Source organism: Coccinella septempunctata, chromosome 2 (assembly GCF_907165205.1).
Source record: "Coccinella septempunctata chromosome 2, icCocSept1.1, whole genome shotgun sequence".
In the NCBI taxonomy this organism is placed as follows: domain Eukaryota; kingdom Metazoa; phylum Arthropoda; class Insecta; order Coleoptera; family Coccinellidae; genus Coccinella; species Coccinella septempunctata.
The window spans coordinates 15,310,917-15,330,021 of record NC_058190.1 but is presented as its reverse complement, the minus strand read 5'-3'; the positions used below and the strand labels follow the sequence as shown (position 1 = coordinate 15,330,021).

Here is a 19,105-nt window from a genome sequence, read left to right as displayed (position 1 = left end):
GGAACAACGCGGTTCAACGAAATGAAGCCGAAATTATAAGCCGTGAAGTGGCAGTACAGAGCAGCTGAATACGGAACTAAAAACTGCCATGCATGTCTGCTTCGATTTGGTTGCAATTGCATGTACAGCAATCTGTACGAATATTTACTACCCTCCGGTACTTCGACTCCGCAGCAGGGTCGGATTTGTCTGAAACAGAGTTTATCTCATAATGGTGGTCGTGGGACATTCGAAAATCGGCAATAAATTACCTAATAAATAGATTTCTTCAGGACATTTTGAAAAAAAAACCTGATGTTTCCAGAAATTATATCACTTCGAAAAGTGTATGTATTTTCATACTAATTTTCTGAAATGAAAATACAATAATCGTTTCAATGCTTCAAAGTTAACGGAAACCCTTTGAATAAATTGAGAGGAAAGCAATTGTCATGTGAATTATAGTCAGGTTTTTCTGAAATGGATGAAATGAATATTCAATTAGTTCAATAAAATCCTTCAATCGTTTATTTCATTCACCCTATTACAAGGTCACTTATGATAAATTAAATATTCGTCCCAAACTATTGATTTTTTTTGCGCAGCACCGATAACCGCGCAAACGGAGAGTACACTGTTAAATTCCTGGAATAATTGATGAATTTGAATTGGGAAGTGATTTTATAATTACTAAAAAATATATTTTTATTTTTTTCATTCAAATTATTGCCATAGGTTTTGATTGTACTACCTATATTTCATTTTATATTTTTCTGAATTTGAACACAATTCACGTAACATTGTATCATGGTATCATTAGGTGTTAATACTCAATGATACCTATTCAATAATTCTCCAATGTGGGCCTTCTTAAGAAATCATTTCATGAAGAAGAGGTAACAATATACAGGGTGTTTCATGAGTCGTTGGCCATAGCCTAATGGTGAATGCAAGTCATCCAGGTCTTTCAGAAAACTTGCTTTTTTTGTATCCTAAGGCTATTAGTTTCGGAGATACGGGGTGATTCATGAATATTGGCCTAAATTTGCGATAGCCATAACTCTGGACGGCAAGGTCCGACTTTGATCAAATTTTATGGGTTTGTCCACTTCAGAATGCTCTTTCAAACGGCCAATGAAGTATCAATATTTTCAGGGCAGTACTCAGAATATCGTGCTTTTTCATTCAAGCCCCAAAATCTATATTTTTTACATACCTCACAGAAATTTCGTTATTGCCCTGAAAAACTACATAATTCATTCTAAGAAATCCAATTTTCACTTTGCATGGCACACTTGTCACAAGAGAATAGGAGCCGGACGAATTCATATTTTATGTCATTTTTTCGAAATGTGGTCCTGTTTTTATCCCTTCGGTAATAGTATTTATTGTCATTTGCCGTGATTCTGAATTATTTCAAATTCTGTTCAATTCTTCATTTTAAACCCTCAGCACATACTGAGTGTTCGTAAAAAAGTACTTAAAAGTATGAAAGGTCGAGCCGTGAATTTTTTTGAAATTACATATTGAATTTACATACAAATGATTTTAACTATCTTGGAAAATATAATCCGTAAGTATATTTGCTTCATAAAACACATAAAATTCATTTTTCTACAAGCGTGCGCGTTGAACCTTTTTCCCTCACGCATTCCAAGTTGCAAAGAGTCACTTTCCCAAATGCGTGCGGGAAAGAAATAGCAGGCGTTTTTCCCGCACGCAAATATTATAGAGTAAATTAAATTCTATCATCTTTCTATGGACAGAACGTCAACGATGAGAAACCCTTAGTAACGACATGCAGAATAACGTCTGTCATTATATATGAATTAATCAAATGAGATATGATCTGTTTCGTAAAATGGATACATTTATGCAGGGTGATTCCGGAGGAGACCGTCAGATTTTAGGTGAAGTATACACTAGTCAATATAGTTTCGGAACAATGTTGGCGGGTTTATGGTTCGGTGCCTTCATTGAGAGTCTACAGGGTGATTTGTCCGATTCGACCGATTTTTCTTTTATTCATAACTTTGGTATGGCTTGATCAATCATGATGAAATTTTCAGTGTAGAACAATATGATTATCTTCTTTCAATAATTCCATTACTTGTTCAAAAATACAGGGTGGGAATTATGAGAAGTTCAGATTAAGTATGCAGGTTGAAAAAACACCCTGTACATTCCGTTTTCAGAAATTTTCTACTTGCTTCAGATTCTACCATAAGTTTACATTACTGGAGCGTTTTTATTTTTTTTGGCACACGTCCATTTTTCCTAGAAAAATTTTTCAAAGATGAACAATATCGTTTTTTCGCTCCAAGGCATTGAGAATATTCGGAACTAGATGGTAAAGCTGTATCGTCCAATAATACAAAGCTCTTCCTGAGTCCTAAAATAAATTTTCCAAATTCGAAATTCATTTTTGATCGCTCATATTCAGATGTATAAAATCATTTAATTCAAAAAATTTCTTTATACGTACGTGAACCAAAAAAATCTACATACTACTACTACAAATACAGAATAAACATTCGAAACAATTCGAATATTTAATAAATAATCTGTCACAAGAAGTGTATTTCAACATGCCTCAATTATTTACTCATGCGGAATATGCGGATATGATTTTTGTTTATGGTTTTTGTAACGGAAATGGAAATGAAGCCAAAATGGAATACCATAGACGATTTCCCAACCGACGTCAACCAAATAAATTTACTTTCGGACGAGTATTCCATTATTCTAAAGAACATGGGCAATATCCTAGTAAGGCAGAGCACATTGATAGGCCTACTCAAAATGAAATTTCGATTCAAATTGTTGAACGGGTGGAGGAGGAACCGTCTATTAGTACTCGTCAAATTAGTACCGAATTAGGAATTTCGCAGAGCAAAGTGAGCAAGACTTTGAAGAAAGAACAATTCCACCCATACCACTACCAAAAGGTGCAAGAACTGTTGCCACAAGATCTGCCCCAACGATTACAATTTTGTCGCTGGGTTATTAGTCACCAACGAACTATTTTTCGTATTCTATTCAGCGACGAGGCTATGTTCACTAAGAATGGAATTTTTAATATCCACAATTCCCACGAATGGGCAAGAGACAACCCGCATTTGAAGAAGAGTCATAATTCATAATACACAAAACAGATTTTCTGCCAATATTTGGCTTGGAACAATAGACGGAAATTTAGTTGGCCCTCACATTTTTGCGGAAAGATTAAATGGTGAAATTTACCTAGATTTTTTGGAAAATATTTTACCAAATTTATTGGAAAATGTACATATCCGCTCTATGTACTTTCAGCATGACGGAGCTCCACCTCACTTTGCATTGAATGTGAGAAATCACCTGGATGTAAATTATCCGAACAGATGGATTGGTCGTGGAGGCCCTATTGCTTGGCCACAAATATCGCCTGATTTGAACCCTATAGTCTATTTTGTGTGGGGATATCTGAAAACAAGAGTTTATAAGGTTGAAATTAGAAGTAAAGAACACCTAGTTGAAAGGATTTTCGAGGAATGTAATATCTTGAAGCAAAATCAATCCCTCATTAGAAGGTCAATTGGAAATTTAATAAAAAGGTCTCGAATATGTATTCAAAAAAGGGGAAATCATTTCGAACATTCTATGTAAATTTTGTGTTAATCCTTAGTTTTGCCGTTCATGATATGTTTCGAATGTTTATTCTGTATAAGTTGTAGATTTTTTGGTTTAAGTAGGTAGGTATAAAGATATTTTCTGGATTAAATGATTTTATACATCAGAATATGAGTGATTAAATATGAATTTCGAATTTGAAAGAACTACTTCAGGACTCAGGAAGAACTTTGTATCATTGGACGACACCGGTTTACATTCCAGTTCAGCATATTCTCAATGCCTTGGAGCGAAATAACGATATTGTTCATCCTTGAAAAAATTTTCTAGGAAAACTGGATGTGTGCCAAAAAAATTTAAAACGCTCCAGTAATGTAAACTTATGATAGAATCTGAAGCATGTAGAAAATTTTTGAAAACGGAATGTACAGGGTGTTTTTTCAACCTGCAAACGTAATCTGAACTTATCATAATGCCCACCCTGTACTTTTGAGAAAGTGTTGGAATTATTGAAAGAAGACAATCATATTGTTCTATACTGAAAATTTCATCAAGATTGATCAAGCTACACCAAATTTATGAATAAAAGAAAAATCGGTCGAATCGGACAAATCACCCTGTAGACTCTCATTAAAGGCCCCCAACCATAAACCAAACATTGTTTCGAAACTGCCTTAACTAGTGTATACTCCACCTAAAATCTGACGGTCTCCTCCGGAATCACCCTGTATATTTCAAGCGCTTGTAGAAAAAATATTGTTCCTAACTCTTGCGGAAAGTGTCTTGCCCGCACTCAACTGCTTACCCGAACTCTGCTTCGCATCGTTCGGGCAACGGCAGTTTCGTGCGGGCAAGTATCACTTTCCGCACTTGATAGGAAAATAACTATTTTCAACAATGAAAATGTACTATCATAAGAGATGTTCAAAATGGAGTTCTTCCATCTCGACACATTTCCTAGCTCTTGAAATCAGATTATTTATTACTCTTCTTATCATATCGGGATTTTGTTCAACTTCTGCACAGGCTTCTTCTATCCTCTTCGCAAATGCTCCCGTGAAGTTAGAAGTGTCTGTCACTTTTTCACGCACACTCAGTAGGAACTGAGGGTTTGAAATGAAAAAGAATTGAACAGAATTTTGAAAATTTTTAATTCTCGACCGAAGACAATGAATAATATCACCAAAGGAATAATAACAGGACCGCATTTCGAAAAAATGACATAAAACATGCATTCGTTCGGTTCCTTAATTGTTGTTTTATGAAAGGAAATGAAAAGGTTTTTCGGAAGAATACATTTTAATAGTTATGTGTGTTATGAAGTAAATACACTTACGGATTACATTTTTCAAGAGGGTTTACATCATTTGTATCTAAATTCAATATGTCATTTCAAAAGAATTCACAGTTCGACTTGGCATACTTCTAAACACATTTTTACGAACACTCAGTATGTGCTGAGGGTTTGAAATGATTCTTCATTGAATTGAACAGAATTCAAAATAATTCAGAATCTCGGCAAAGGACAATAAAAATTATTACCGAAGAAATAAAAACAGGACCGCATTTCGAAAAAATGACATAAAATATTAATTCGTCCGGTTCCTATTCCCTTGTGACAAGTGTGCCATGCAAAGTGAAAACTGATTTCCTTAGAATGGGTTATGTAGTTTTTCATGGTAATAACTAAATTTCTGTAAGGGATGTGAAAAATATAAATTTTGGAGCTTGAATGAAAAATCAGGATATTCTGTGTACTGCCCTGAAAATATTAATATTCCATAAACCGTTTGGGAGAGCTTTCTGAAGTGAACAAACCCATAAAGTTTGATCGAAATTGGGCCTTGCATTCCAGAGTTATGGCTATCGCAAATTTAGGCCAATTGTCATGAATCCTCCCGTATCTCCGAAACTAATAGCCTTAGGATACAAAACAAGCAAGTTTTCTGAAAGGCCTGGATGACCAGCATTCACCATTGAGATATGACCAACGACTCATGAAACACCCTGTATATCTAAGGTTTCCAAAGGTTTGGGAAACGAAGGAGAAGGAAAAGTTCGGAGTATATAAGGTGAACATTTGGTATACAGAGTCTTTCACGAGGAACCTCACCCATATTTATACGGGAAACTACTGAACGTATTTTCATGAAATTCAGCACTCATAAGTATTTCACGATGCTGATGAAATCTAAAATATTTTCAAGGCATGAGCACCTCCGGTTTTTCCGGAAATGACGTCAACTTCCGTTCTTCAAATTAGAATACCATTTTTTTATTGCAGAAATAGATTCCTTAGAAAATTTCAAGTTATTTTGATGTAACATTTTTCAGTTTCGGTTGGAAAATTCTCTCTGAGCGGGAAAATTCGAAAACAAAAAGAAAATAGAGCTCCGCTGAAACAAGAATAACTTCGAGGTTTTTGAATGGAAAATTTTCATTTTTGGGATTTTTCAAGATGTAAGATTTATGTATCCACTTTAAAAATCGAAATCGCGATTCATGATACAGGGGGTGAAAAAATCGCTTTCAAAGTTAGGGATGACAAAATCGTGAAAAATCAATTTTTTCAAATTAGAACCCCATTTTTTTATGGCAGATATTGAATCTACGTTAAAAAATAATGTGAGTGTATGCATCACACCCTTACCCTAAAGTGGATATTTTCTGAGTTATTCAAAAAAAACTGTTTTTCGTCTTGAATTTTCAGCTATTTCTTTTCCCTTCACGCCAAAAAGATGAAATTTTCAGGAACTGTTATTTGAACCATGCTGTAGATTTTTCACCCCTTCTTGAAACCGACTTAAAGTTACTATTAGGAGAACCATGGCAAACTCTCGCAGTTATAACTAGAGAAGATGCTCAAAGTTTTGACCGTTAATTTCTAGACATTTATTTATACGTCTCGGGAATGCTTCGTGCGTTGCTCTTCTTATTTCATCGGGAGATCTGCAAAAGTGTTTAAAAACCAAATTGAGTTTCAAAACTATGAATCTAAAAATCTAAACAAACCTGAACGCATTTCTGACTCGTTCAATGCAGTCCTCTTTATCAGTCAGGGGAGTTGAGTAGACAATATTTTTTATCCTACCCCAAACATAATAGTCTTAAGGAGTTAAATCGGGAGAACGTGGTGGCCAAAGATGTGGACCATTGTTCACCAACCATCGATCTTCAAATTGCCTGTAGAGGATATTTGACACATTGAGTGAATTGTGTGGAGGCGCGCCATCTTGTTGATACCATAAGTCATTATGGTTCTGTACTAGCGGCTCAATTATTTGAGTCAATATGTCAGAATATCTATCTCCTAAGGGAGAACATTCTTTAAATAATGCAAACATGTGTAGTGTTCTATCTTACCAGTTAAAGTCCCATCATAAATGTGAACATCGAGAATTGCATTATTTTTGATGGCGCAAAAAACATTGAAACTCCAGGTCTCTTGAAAGTTCCATTGTCTGAAGTGGTGGTTGTTCTCTTCATCCCAATAATGACTGTTATGCCTATTGAAAGAACCATTCTTTGTGAATTTAGATTCATCTGTCCAAATTATACAGTCCAAAAAGTTTTCATTCTCTTGAAATCGAATCATCATAGCTTCGCAAAACTCAGTTCTCCTGACGAAATCAGTTTCCTTCAAATGCTGTACCCTATTGAATTTATATGGGTGCATTTTATGTTTTTTTAATATTCTCCAAACACTCGATTGAGATAATCCCAGATCAATCTCGGCATCTTTGAGAGAATTTTGAGGATTCACACGAAAATATGCAAGAACTGTAATTTCGTTGTTCTCATCTTCTACTACACTTTTTTCTCTGTGTATAGTTTTCTTAACGAAAGATCCGACATTTCTCAAGTTTGTCATGGTTCTGTTAATGGTATCTCTCGTTGGTCTGGGTCGGTCAGGAAACCTCTCAATGAACAGTCGAATCGTTCTATCTACAACTTTATTACATTCTCCATAAAGTAGAATGAGATTTAAATAATCTTCATTGGTAAAATTAGGCATAGTGATCGATTTTATAACTTAATACGAATTATCAAAAAATTAATAGTAAACACAAACTGCTACTGAATAAAGAGGAATTTGGCAGATGTAATTAATGATATCTATCATTAAAAAAAAAGAATGTAAAACATGGTAAGTTTTTGCATATGGTTCATAAGGAATTATTTATTTATCACTGGAGAGAAAACCGATGGCCGATTAGTTGAAATAAAAAAGTTCCCGATACAAATTCGAATCAAAATTCGCCATCTATTTAGGAACAACCTGTAACTGTTTTCTCTTGCATATTAGGGTATTAAAATCTAAAACATGGTTTAAGTAACAGTTCCTGAAAATTTCATCTTTTTGGCGTGAAGGGAAAAGAAATAGCTGAAAATTCAAGACGAAAAACAGTTTTTTTTGAATAACTCAGAAAATATACACTTTAGGGCAAGGGTGTGATGCATACACTCACATTATTTTTTAACGTAGATTCAATATCTGCAATAAAAAATGGTGTTCTAATTTGAAAAACGGAAGTTGACGTCATTTCCGGAAAAACCGGAGGTGCTCATGCCTTGAAAATATTTTAGATTTTATCAGCATCGTGAAATACTTATGAGTGCTGAATTTCATGAAAATACGTTCAGTAGTTTCCCGTATAAATATGGGTGAGGTTCCTCGTGAAAGACCCTGTATACATCAATTCAACTACAATAAGTTGATTAAACTATTTTGTTAGGATCATATAATAGGTAGCTTTACAGTATGTTCGGAGTGTCGCATAAGAAGTCATACTTTTTCTTCAATGAGAAAAAAAAATTGCCCTCGACCCTCGACATCCCTCAAGAATGTGAGAAATTCCCTCTAAAAAAGGGACATTGTAGTCGGAGGTGCCGCACTGGTACGAATGTTTCTTGGAGGGACATAAAAGAAACGTACCTACCAAATTGACTCTAGGAATATTCTTTCTCGTGCTCTTCTGAGGCCTTTTAGAGAATGAAGGTTAAACTGGCTATCCAGATCTTCAGCAAAACCTTGTATTCAACCATGATGACAGTAATTCTAACTGGTGAGCTGAAGTCTACAAGACAACAGAACAAATTGTTCTGAAAATGAATGATCTTTTTGGCTCACCCAATTCTCAGGCAAAATTTTAGAGCAATTATCTTCAGAGACTTGTGTCGCCTGTGTCGGACAAAAATACCACATCAGACCAAACTTCAAAAGAATCAGTTGATTTGATTTAGTCCTGGACTGTAGAGAAACATGTACCATTTGTTTTAATGGTTTAATACAAACCATCAATGGCGTCCTTTTGTTATGGGAATAGACAAAAAAATCACAACCTTACTTGATCACGAGTCGTCTTAACCAGGACTCAATCGAGAATTTATTCTCGAAAATAAGACGATGTTTCAGATTTGGGTTGCAGTTGGTCATGACTGGTTGTCTAGAGAAATGTACAGAGAATTCCAACTGCCAGGAAGATGGTGATTTCCAACTTACCACAATAAGGGAAGCCGATTGTGCCGATTGTGGTAAACTATATCCGATAGATGTGGTAGGTGTAGATCAGAAGATTATAGAGTTTGTAATGAAGTCCAGTTTTCTGAGGAAAATTGGAATTCATTTTAGTGCATTTCTTTCGTTTTAGATTTCCGTCTTTGAAAATATTTTAATTCTCGAATATTCCGTACGTTCATTCCGATAGGCAGAGTAAATGTAAAAAACCGCTTATCTGTATTTCACGTTGTTTTTCTTACATGCCGCTGAAGATTTCGACGTTTTTCATCTGTTGATATGCGATAAACCGGAGCTGACGACGTTTTTCATTCTTGTCGCATTCTGGAATTTTCAGATTTTTACCGTGAGAGGGGATATGCCTATAAAAGCAAATTTTCCCCCGCGACGGTCACTTTTCGACTTTTACTTCAGTTCTTCGACTTGCTCTCTGACTTTGCTTCAGTATTTCGATTTTTCGCTTTCTAACGTGGTGACTTCTGTTTTAAATTCAGTTAATTTTCCGTATTTCTTTCGCCGTTGAAGAATAATTATTTTGTGTTTGCATCAGTGCTACTTAGAGTTAATTTTTTAGTTTTTCTTTTAAATCCTTTGAGTTCCGCGAGTGCTTGAAACAAAGGAGGTAGGTCCCCGTCTGTACCGTTCAGTTTCTTTGTTAGACCTACGCCGTTACTTCTTTAACTTTGACACTGCTGTACTGTATCGTTTTTCTGTTGTATTTTATCGTTCTTTACCCTGTTTCGCGAGTCTGACTTTTCCCTTCGCTATCAGTCATGGTGCGGAAGCCCTTGGGGTACTGAAGGGAAAGTTCCGTTAACCCCCCTGTCCGCGTTCCGCGTCATAAGTGTTGAATCCGAAAACTCTTCTTTTCTGTCAGTCATGGCGCGTTATATTGTGTTTCATTTCCGGAGAAATACAACTACATACCGATACCGTATAGCAAGTCCTTAGCATTCGTTCCGTCAGTTCTGGTTGGCGCATTTTTATTGAACCTTTAATTTTTCACTACACCCGGTCTAAATTTCATAAAGTGCTCGTGACCGGATAGAATTTCCTGAATGTATGTTCGCTTATAGATTCACTTATAGTTCATACCTACGCATATCTCCCTTGTACATATAATTAGTTTCCGAAGGTGTAAATAAAATTTTATATCATTTGATTTTGACTTCTTCGTTATCGCTACCGCCCTAGATAACAGCGAGCTCTGTCTTCGGCTAGCAGCTACTCTGGTAGGTTTGCTATTCTTCCTATTGAAAAGAATAGCTGGCGCTCGAGATTAGGTTTCTCCGAGTAACCCACGTTACAAAAAATGGCGCCCGAGCAGGGACAGTGCAAAATCTAGTAGGAAACAACAGAGGTGAGAAACATTAACCGGACAGTGAGTGAATTCCCGAAACAGTGAGTAAAACCTCAGAACAGTGAGTAACTATTTCTTGAACGGAAAACTGTGAAAAATAAACTTGATTTGTGTTTTATTACCTGCCACTCTGTATTGAACTGTTATTTGAATTGAGTTGGACTATATTTTGAAAATTTTCCCATTGTTGAAACCCATTGAAAATAATTTGTGATTATTCTTTTTACCGATTACTTTATTGAGTTGAGGAAAACTGAACTGTTATTACGCCGTTATATCAGTGAAAATTATTTTCGATTTCTCATTATTTCTGATTCATTGAATTGAACAGTTTTAATTTCGTATTGAAGGTGAGTGAATTTCCGAACATTGAAAATTTATTGTCACAATTGGTAAAATTTGATAGGTTTGATTTACCTATCGGTTTAATAGTGAATCACCTATTACCCTGTTGATAACTTGTCTACCTGCTTTTATTTTCTTTCGACCTGTACTGTTGAAACTTACCAATTATTTCTGATTTTTCTGAAGGCTGAAATTCGATTGTTGTGATTTATTTTCTGGCTATTGAACTTGAAAAACTTTTTGGAAATTTAACCTGTGCGTTCTGGTGCGATTCGAATTTCGGGAAATTTTCCGGACTATACGAAACGACTTGCGAGTGTGTGCGGTATTTCGCGAATATTTTCGGACTTTAGTGGGACTGATTGAATTTTTTTTCGAGTAGCGTTGGACTTGTAAAATTTTTAGTGTGATACATCGGGACTTAGATTATTTTAGTGCGCCGGGACTTGAACTTAGATTTTTTTCTGATACACCGGGACTTAGACTTTATTTTTTTTGTGACACACCGACACCCACTTCGAACTTAAGTGAATAGGTTAGCCAACGATTAACTTACCGGGTCGGACTTAGAACTTGAACGGATTGTGAAAGACATACCGAGTGTGAAATATTGGTGCGTTCTGAATCGGACTTAGTTGAAAATAATATGTCGAACATGGATGTGAATCGGTTACTCGGTGATGAACTTACATACGAATTACAACTGAGAGGACAATCGATACCGGGTACTGTGATGACTAAACGGAGTCTACTACGACAAGTACTTCAGTCTAATGAACCTCTATTACCCCCAACATCATTGAATCCCGCCTCGGAGATTGAGATTTGCCAAAATAAACTCACCGATTTGGTGGAATCCCTTCAGAACTTCAATCATGAGAATACGGCTAACGAATTTTCGCGAATTTACACCAGATTAATACACATTCAAGGAAGGCTGGACTTTATTGTCACCTCAGACACAACACAGTTACAACTAGTCGATTAAATGAAGGCAACTACAGCTAAGGCATTGGAAGCACTGGAGGAGCTACGTAAGAAGAGTAATCGTGAACAACCGCAGCCATCCAGCCGAGATCAGAGGTCTCTTATAGATGTGGAGGTGCCCAGTTCACCTGGAGTGTCACCGATCCAACCGGAACGGATTTCAAGGATCCGAGAGTCATCACTGATCAACTTGGGAGATGATGTCGATCCTCCTGTAGCGGTCGATGTCTCACGTACTGGTACACCTGTAAGGAATTCAACATTAGAAGAGGTCATGAATGAGACAAGACAGACATGTAGAGCATTACTGCGACAGTTACCAGCGATACCTCTCACACAGTCACAGGACTATGGGACAACAACACCTGACGGTCCGACACAGGGTAGATGGATTAATTCTACACGAAGGGTGTCTTTTCCACACTTACCTGCACCTTGGATAAGTCCTGACCGACCAGTCATCACAACACCTGTCAGATCAGAACCGGAGTCCCGATCAACAATACCGACTGTCCCGGTACACAAGTGGAACATTTCCTTTGATGGCACTGGAAGTGTGACCGGATTTCTTGAAGAAGTGGAGAGGCTGGCTGAATTCCGTAAAGTGTCCCTGGAACAAGTTTTTGAATCAGTTTATGAATTACTACGAAAAGATGCAAGGGATTGGTTTATTCCCAGGAGGGCTACTTTCGAGGACTGGGAGGATTTCAGCAACCAACTGAAAGAAGCGTTTCTGCCTGTTAACTATGAGGAGAATCTGTTGGAGGAAATAAAAAGACGAACACAAGGTCCTGAAGAAAAGCTGCTTCTGTATGTTACCCGGCTGCAGAACTTATTCCAGAAACTCACCTATACAAAACCATCCGAGGTGGAGCAGATCCGACTCATCCGACAGAGGTTGATCCCGCCCTTACAGCAGGCCTTGGCTTTCCAGGAGACCAAGACGTATGATGAACTTCTCCGTAAGGGAAAAGTTTTTGAACTAGTCCAGCGGCAGATGAGCCAGTACACCCGGCCACCTTCGAAGCCAAGTTTCCTGGAGGAACCTCACCTAACGTACACTCCCCGTCAACCGAACCGATATCGGGCAAGTTTTTCTGTGGATACCGGAGAGCAGGTTCACCAAACAACTGAACACAGGGAATTAGTCCCGCCGACACCAGCCAACCAGACACGACTTTCTCCGCCGGGGGAAAGCCGTCCAAGGCCACCCAGGTCCAGAGAGTCAACAGTCCGGCAACAGGAATCACGCTGTCCGACTTCTGGAGACAGGTCCGAAGGTCGATCCGGAACTTCAACACCGCCACCCCGCCGTCGAGCCGAAAATAGCCACGCTGACCGGACCGAATCATCATCAGGGAGGAGAGTGTCCTTCCAGACACAGTGTTTCCGATGTGGTGGATATGGCCACATGCGTCGAGAATGTCGCAGGCCACCGAAAATTTTCTGTTCTCGATGCCAGAGGGAGAACATTCTCTCACGAGATTGTCCCTGCCGTCCGGAAAATTAGACGGAGATATGGAGAAGGAGTCGACCATATCTCCCGACACACTGACTCCCATGACATCGACTGCCTGGAATGATAACCGACCGCTTGTCGAAGTTGAGATAGCCGGAGAACACTACAAAGCATTAATTGACACAGGAGCCACGAAGAGTTTCGTAAGTCGGAAAGTGGCAAAACAGTGTGACAGCAAGGGAATCACCGGACAACATGTTGAGAATGGTTTCGTGGTGGTTGCAAATGGTCAACCCACGACAACACCCAAACTCTACACTACCGCTGTTCACCTGGCTGATTATTCCTTGACCGACGTAAAATTTTTGTTGGTGCCTGATTTACCAGTTTACCTCATTCTAGGAATGGACGTATTAGGAAGGTTCAATTTTTCCATTAACCTCAGTACCGCGGACTGTTACCTGGAAGGTCGACTGATTGCCAAACCAACACGGAAAATTCAGGAAACTGTTGAAGTGCAGGGCCGGAGAAAATCCCTGAAGACACCTACGGTCAACCAATCACTTAAACCGTTACCGTCCGTAGATTCCGTGTACCTGGCCGAGATAGAAACAACCCAATGCAGATGGTACAACAAGAAGTTACAGGAGGTGGAAAAGGACCCAGCAAATTTTCCTGACTATGCCGTTGAAAATGGAAAACTGTTGCGACATTTCTGGGACTCATCCGACTTCACAGAAGATGGAACCGGCAAACCCTGGAAACTCTGTGTACCTACCGAAAAGCGAAGCGAAGTACTGAAGGAAAACCACGACTCAGAACTAGCAGGTCATATGGGAATTGCTAAGACGATTGCACGGATAGCCAGAAACCATTACTGGCCAGGGATGTTTAGAGACATTGCGAAATACGTGAGGAACTGCACATCGTGCCAAAAGTACAAAGTTTCGCAACAGAAAACCCCTGGTAAGATGCAACCACACCGAATGGCGGATGCGCCGTTCCAAGAAGTATCCACAGACATTGTAGGACCATTGCCACGTCAAAAAAGGGAAACTCCTACATCGTGGTAATGCAAGACCGGTTCACAAAGTGGGTAGAGTGTCGTCCGTTGCGGAAAGCCACCGCCAAAACTGTTTATTCGGCCCTCTACGAACAAGTTATCCTGAAATATGGTTGCCCAAAACTAGTAATATCCGACAATGGAGTACAATTCGACAGCAGGCTATTCAAGAACAGTCTCCGAGAGCTGAACATCGCTCACCGTTTCACACCACCGTATACTCCTCAGTGCAACCCTGTAGAAAGAGCTAACCGTACCCTGAAAACCATGATAGCACAGTTTTGCGAAGCCGATCAGCGAACCTGGGATGAAAAGATAGGAGAGTTAACGTTTGCCATCAACACCGCTAAACAGGAGTCTACTGGATTTACACCGGCATTTTTAAATTATAGAAGGGAACTAGAAGTCCCGAGGGCGATTTATTCGACAAACCCCCACAATAATGAAATGAACGGAGAATCCAACCGTACAGAAGAAGAAAACAGAGACATGACTTACCGTACTCAACAGATCAAACATCTCCAGGAGGCTTATGAATTCGTCCGTACTAAACTATACCGTGCCTTCCAACAACAGGCTCACCACTACAATCTTCGACGAAGAGAAGTCCGATACCATGTGGGAGATAAAGTTCTACGCCGAGACCGTCCTTTATCCTCGGCCGTTGACAGTTTCGCCGCCAAGTTGGCTCCGAAGTTTCCCGGACCGTTCACCGTCGTTAAAGTTGTTTCACCTGTCGTCTATGACCTGAAAGATACAGAGGGTAGAAAAATCACTAATATACATATTAAAGATTTAAAACCATTTCATGCATAACATATATTATTGTCATGATCCGTTAACCGTTCTATAGAAATAACCTCTGAAATGAGGAAATCTGTTATTTTTCCGTTACCGAATATATATATTTTTTTTCCGTTACCGACTATATTATTATTTTCCGTTTACCTGTTTATCTGAATAACTGTTGTTGCTCAACCAACCAGAACCAGTGCATCCAGACAATCTGTCTCCAAGAACCAGCGGGTAACACCACCCCGAAAGAAGTTGAACAAATTCCGCATGTCAACCAGTAGGGAGTTAGCCCTTTGTGCCTGTCCAAGAAGCCGAAGCTACCTACAAGGAGAAATCTCGTTAATAGAATGCCCATTATCAAACATAGTTATAACCGATTACACCGTAACAATTCCGTTCAAATTCCGTACATGCACCACCGTTGACCGAAATATTGTATCTACAGATTTTCATCCGTTCAGCATGCAATTATAAATCAAACCTGTTAAAACTGTCCGAAAAATCTGTTACTTATGTAAGGAATATTAATAAAGGATACTGTTTCACATTTCAACTGAGTATATCCGTCTATTAATCAAATGCATCTAACCAATTTCTATTCTGAACCGAATCGAAATTATGGTACCGTCAATTTAAAACTGTCTACCTGGAGAAAACACCGTCTACCTGAAAACAGAATACAGAGAAAAACCGTTCCAAGCAGAAAAGTGGACCACGAGGAACGATGAAGATCGGAGAATTATTGTTAGAAATTACCCACCTGCAAGTCTCATACCGGATCCGAGAGTCTCAACGTCCGTACAGCCGGGTCATACCAGTCCATTGAGCCCCCACGTCGGGCTGTGGGAGGCTTTCCACCTGTTGCAGCTCCCACGAATCCTGGGTAACCTACAGAACCACGATGGAATTCAAACACCCGCCAAACACAGTTAAATTAGGTACTCACCGGAGGGATGAAGCATGGCACGTTTCCGACCAGCGATGAAGATGGATTTCCACATAGAGAAAGAAGATTTTCCACTATTATACACCCACATCAAGTATCCACGGAACGCTGAACAAAGTTCTTTGACAAGATGGCGGAGACCTGCGCCGAGGTGACTGACGCTGACGTTTCTGCGTGCGCATTGGAACTACCACTCCCAACCATAGAGAGGAAAAAGTACTTGATTGAGTTGTGAACTGGTCACGAGTATATAGGTGGCGCGCGAGAAAGTAAGGTCATTATTTCTAGGGGTAGATAGAGTCGTGAAATTAAACTCACTATTTCATCGTAAGTTAATTTCTTCCGAGCTGGGGAGGGTGTAATGGAGTCCAGTTTTCTGAGGAAAATTGGAATTCATTTTAGTGCATTTCTTTCGTTTTAGATTTCCGTCTTTGAAAATATTTTAATTCTCGAATATTCCGTACGTTCATTCCGATAGGCAGAGTAAATGTAAAAAACCGCTTATCTGTATTTCACGTTGTTTTTCTTACATGCCGCTGAAGATTTCGACGTTTTTTATCTGTTGATATGCGATAAACCGTAGCTGACGACGTTTTTCATTCTTGTCGCATTCTGGAATTTTCAGATTTTTACCGTGAGAGGGGATTTGCCTATAAAAGCAAATTTTCCCCCGCGACGGTCACTTTTCGACTTTTACTTCAGTTCTTCGACTTGCTCTCTGACTTTGCTTCAGTATTTCGATTTTTCGCTTTCTAACGTGGTGACTTCTGTTTTAAATTCAGTTAATTTTCCGTATTTCTTTCGCCGTTGAAGAATAATTATTTTGTGTTTGCATCAGTGCTACTTAGAGTAAATTTTTTAGTTTTTCTTTTAAATCCTTTGAGTTCCGCGAGTGCTTGAAACAAAGGAGGTAGGTCCCCGTCTGTACCGTTCAGTTTCTTTGTTAGACCTACGCCGTTACTTCTTTAACTTTGACACTGCTGTACTGTATCGTTTTTCTGTTGTATTTTATCGTTCTTTACCCTGTTTCGCGAGTCTGACTTTTCCCTTCGCTATCAGTCATGGTGCGGAAGCCCTTGGGGTACTGAAGGAAAAGTTCCGTTAACCCGCCTGTCCGCGTTCCGCGTCATAAGTGTTGAATCCGAAATCTCTTCTTTTCTGTCAGTCATGGCGCGTTATATTGTGTTTCATTTCCGGAGAAATACAACTACATACCGATACCGTATAGCAAGTCCTTAGCATTCGTTCCGTCAGTTCTGGTTGGCGCATTTTTATTGAACCTTTAATTTTTCACTACACCCGGTCTAAATTTCATAAAGTGCTCGTGACCGGATAGAATTTCCTGAATGTATGTTCGCTTATAGATTCACTCATAGTTCATACCTACGCATATCTCCCTTGTACATATAATTAGTTTCCGAAGGTGTAAATAAACTTTTATATCATTTGATTTTGACTTCTTCGTTATCGCTACCGCCCTAGATAACAGCGAGCTCTGTCTCCGGCTAGCAGCTACTCTGGTAGGTTTGCTATTCTTCCTATTGAAAAGAATAGCTGGCGCTCGAGATTAGGTTTCTCCGAGTAACCCACGTTACAAGTTAACTCTATAATCTTAGGATTACGTCTTCGATTGATTCGGACAATAGCGAGGTTTGTGAGGAGGAGAAAATGAATGAAGAATTTGTGGACAAAATACCCTAGAGTCCAACTCCATTGCATACTTCTCTGGGTATTTAATGAGAAAGATAGGCAAAAAATAGAATTGTGCAAATTGCGAACTCACTTATAATGTAGCAAACTTGAGGGATGATGGAATATATATTTCCAGTGAAAATTATGGCGAAGAAAATATGCATTCCTTCAACAGATTTTGAACATTCTATTAGAGATGCATTAAAGGGACCTCGACACACTATTGTCGTTGAAGGTTGTTCTCAAATGGACCGATGCGTTTACGGCTAGCAAAACTTCGCAAGGGAAATTAGACTGATATTAATATTAAAAAATTATACTGAAAAGATGAAAATGCCCTCACAACTATATTTAGTGTGCAGTTTTATTCAGATAACTCTCTGAGTAAATTAATTCAAATATGTATGCTCTTCACAGATAGAATTCATCTGAGGTATCCATTAAATATCTGTTTTTCTTCAATTTATTCTGAATGTATCTTGTGTATTTGTGCTTCAATAAATTCTTTATTCACTATCTCCTCCTCACATAATTGCCGTAAATTTTTTCTTGGGAATTTAGGCAGATAAAATAAGATTCATTTTCAAAATTGAAAGGACACTTGTTTCTGGCATTAGTTGCAATTACTGTCATCATGGTTGAATACAAGATTTTGCTGAAGACCTGATGGTTAGCCAGTTTAATCTTAACTTAAAGGCGTTTGGGTTGATACGACTTGCTTCTAGTCAATTTGGTACGTTTCTTTAATGCCCCTCCAAGAAACACTGGCAGTTGAAGTGCAGTTGATGAATATTTAAAGTTCAAGAACGCTGATATATCTTTTAACAGCTTAATAAATATTAGATTGGAGAATTGTATTATAATTTGGGGACCAATATATGAATGTTTATCCTGTCTTTTTATTATTTTATTCTATTGCAGGTTGATTTTATAGCTTCTGACAACTTATCATTGAGGTTTATAATACTTTATGCAATATTTCAATATGTATTTGGACAACAAACTATTACTTCATTCATCATACCTATTTTCAAATTAGTATCTTGAAGCCAAACCTGGAAAAGATTGTTTTTTATGCTTGTACCCAATTTAATTAAAATATTTCAGTTACCGAACACTCTGTAACGTAGGTATATTTAAACTCGATGATAATATTGAGCATTTTTCAAGAAAGGTTTTTTATTCATTTATATAAATGATTTTTTGAAGAAAGAAAGCGATTCTACGGAAAATAAATTGAAATGGGAATGAAACCTTCATTATTTTTCATGAATATTCACAATCGCAGTCTTTCATTGTGATGAAATACAGCGGTCATTTCCATACGCCGGACCTGAACATCATCAACTCAA

General features: G+C 38.3%; 1 protein-coding gene and 1 long non-coding RNA gene across 2 annotated transcripts in view; both read right to left on the bottom strand.

The window, feature by feature from the left end:
• The window catches only part of LOC123308802 (disintegrin and metalloproteinase domain-containing protein 10-like), a 145,062-nt gene that overhangs the window by 11,184 nt on the left and 114,773 nt on the right, over positions 1 to 19,105 (bottom strand). The window lies entirely within an intron of this gene.
• On the bottom strand, positions 15,007 to 16,114 carry LOC123308804. The gene is made up of 4 exons (XR_006537168.1): positions 16,062 to 16,114; positions 15,876 to 16,003; positions 15,269 to 15,436; positions 15,007 to 15,067 (listed from the first exon to the last, which is right to left on the bottom strand). It is a non-coding gene; the product is annotated as an uncharacterized LOC123308804 (long non-coding RNA).